Source organism: Dromiciops gliroides, chromosome 3 (assembly GCF_019393635.1).
Source record: "Dromiciops gliroides isolate mDroGli1 chromosome 3, mDroGli1.pri, whole genome shotgun sequence".
Lineage (NCBI taxonomy): Eukaryota > Metazoa > Chordata > Mammalia > Microbiotheria > Microbiotheriidae > Dromiciops > Dromiciops gliroides.
The window spans coordinates 50,829,503-50,832,418 of record NC_057863.1 but is presented as its reverse complement, the minus strand read 5'-3'; the positions used below and the strand labels follow the sequence as shown (position 1 = coordinate 50,832,418).

Genomic DNA, 2,916 nt, shown 5'->3' with positions numbered 1-2,916 from the left:
ATGGCTTCAAGGTTACTGCAGGGCGCTGGGGCACAGGCAGTCCAGGCCTTGAGGGCCTGTGGCCCGGCTCGGGCTGCCGCTAGCTCCATGGCGAGCGGAGGAGGCATCCCTTCTGATGAAGAGCAGGCTACTGGTTTGGAGAGAGAGATTATGATGGCTGCAAGGAATTATTTGGATCCCTACAATCTGTTAGCACCAAAGGCAGCTCCAGGGACTAAGGAGGAGCCAAACCTGATCCCTTCCATCACTGACAAGTGAATAGTGGGCTGTATCTGTGAAGAGGACAACAGTGCAATCATCTGGTTCTGGCTTCACAAAGGCGAGACACAGCGTTGACCTAACTGTGAAACCCATTACAAGCTGACCCACCAGTTGAGCCCCTGAGCCCCTGAATTGGTTTACCTGAGATACGGTGTAATGTTTTCTTCCCTCCAATAAAAGATTAACCATTTCCCTGGCTCTCCCATTAAAAAAAAAATTCCTGGGATGGGAGGATATTATACACCGTATCAACAATATTGTGTGATGATCAACTGTGACAGACTTTTGTTTTTTTTTTCTTTTTTGAGGTTTTACCCTCTTGTTATGATTCTTTCACAACATGACTAATGCAGAAATATGTTTAATATGATTCTATGTATATGATTATACATATGTACATAACATATATATGTTTACAGATTGCTTGCTGTCTTGGAGGAGCAGAGAGGGAAGAGAGGGAGGGAGAAAACTTTGGAACTAGAAATCATATAAAAACAAATGTTGAAGGCTATCTCTACATGGAACTGGAAAATAATAAAATACTTTTATGATTTAAAAAAAAATCCTGGGATGGAAGTATTTTTCACTAATGCAAACTGACAGTTAATCTTTCACTACAATTTATAGAGTTGCCTGGGGAAATGAGAGTTAGTTGATTTTCCCTTGTCATAAAACCACTGTTTGTCAGAAACTACCCTTGAACCCAAGATTTCATAACTTCTTGGCTGGTTCTTTATTAACTATGCCAATCTAACTCTCACTGGTCATCTTAATCCTATCTAATTCAATCCAAAGCAATCCAATCCAATCTCTTATTTAATGATTAACACTATGGGAACAAATGGCAAAAAGAGCAAGGAGATATTTAGATATATACATGCAGATACATATACACACATTTGCGTGAGTATATGTGTGTGTATTTATGTACATACACCAGATTGTATCTGACCAACATACCTAGGGATTCCCCTCCCTGAGGTGAAATAGTTTCATAGCCAAATTTCTTTGTATATAAACATGCAGACATAAATAGTGATATCACTTCTCTAGGCATCAGTTTTCTCATCTGTAAAATGTAGGTGTTAAAATAGGGGTTAAATAGAAGTTAGTTATCAAAAGTCTTTTTTTTTTTTTTTTGGTGAGGCAATTGGGGTTAAGTGACTTGCTCAGGGTCACACAGCTAGTAAATGTTAAGTGTCTGAGCCCGGATTTGAATTCAGGTCATCCTGAATCCAGGGCCGGTGCTCTATACATTGTGCCACCTAGCTACCCCCCCCCTTTTTTTTTAATTAAAGGTTCATGGTTCTTTGGTCTACAACAGTATATTATGGGCCCAGGGCACCCCAGAAGTTCTCTGGGGGCACATCAAAGAACCTCCTTGAGAAACTAAACCAGAGGACAGGCACAGAGATAAGTGGAACCAGATCCTACTGAGCTAGAGTCTCCCTCAACCCTGGGGCAATAAGATTAGGTGTGGCTGCTTCCTTTGTGTCCTGAGGAGATGGCTTGGGAGATCTGCAGCCACCTGTCACCCAATTCCTCCAGCCACCACCAGTGGGGGATGGTCCTCCCTCACTAAAGGAACTTTCCACAGTCAGATGGTCACCCCTATCAGTCCTCTATAAAAATGCCTGCCAGTCTCCTGCTCAAGAAGATTTGTTTCTCAGAGCCACACTCTATGCCTTTCTCCCCATGAGAAGTCCAAGGATTTCTTTCATGGTTTCTCTTCCCTTCCCTTCCCCTTCCTCTAAATAAACTACCACATCTCATTCTAATTGCTTCTGTGTGCAAGAGGGTATAATTTTTTTTTTTTTTAGTGAGGCAATTGGGGTTAAGTGACTTGCCTAGGGTCACACAGCTAGTAAGTGTTAAGTGTCTGAGGCCAGATTTGAACTCAGGTACTCCTGACTCCAGGGCCGGTGCTCTATCCACTGCGCCATCTAGCTGCCCCCTGAGGGTATAATTTTTAAAGAGGAATTCCTAAGGACCCCAAACCCCTATACCCTACCCCTACCCCTATCCCCTATCCCCATTATACCCATGAAAAGTATTAATGCATTAAGCCTATAGTTTGAGAAGCAAATCCATTCTACTAAAAAATTCTCTAAATCCTTTGCTTTAAAGTTTATTTAAAAGGGTAGGGCAATTTTTTTTAAGTGAGGCAAGTGGGGTTAAGTGACTTGCCCAGGGTCACACAGCTAGTAAGTGTTAAGTGTCTGAGGCCAGATTTGAACTCAGGTACTCCTGACTCCAGGGCTGGTGCTCTATCCACTGTGCCACCTAGCCACCCTAGTAGGGCAAATCTAATACACTTTAGTCACTGGTTTGGTTTGGTTAAATCCATAGGGCTGTGGTAAAATATGAAAGTTTTTAACAGTCGGTTAGGATAACTGAAAGACGCCAGTTTTTCAAGGACCACCCTTTTGGGGAGGAGATGAACAGTCCGCCTGCTGCACATGTCAGACTGCCTGCCGGGTACAGTCCGCCTGCTGCGCATGTCAGACTGCCTGCCGGGTTTTTTGACTTCCGGGGTGGAGAGAACGGGAGTAGCCTTTTTGCCTGCTTGGCGGGACTCCTGGCGGCGCGGCACAGACGGTCTCCTGCACTCCAAAGGTGGTTTTTTTTCGGTTTGGTGAGTTTTTATAAGGAATA

At 43.4% G+C, this 2,916-nt stretch overlaps 1 pseudogene; it reads left to right on the top strand.

Moving 5' to 3' along the window:
- Positions 1-384, top strand: LOC122747126 (annotated as a pseudogene).
- Positions 385-2,916: the final 2,532 nt, after the last annotated feature.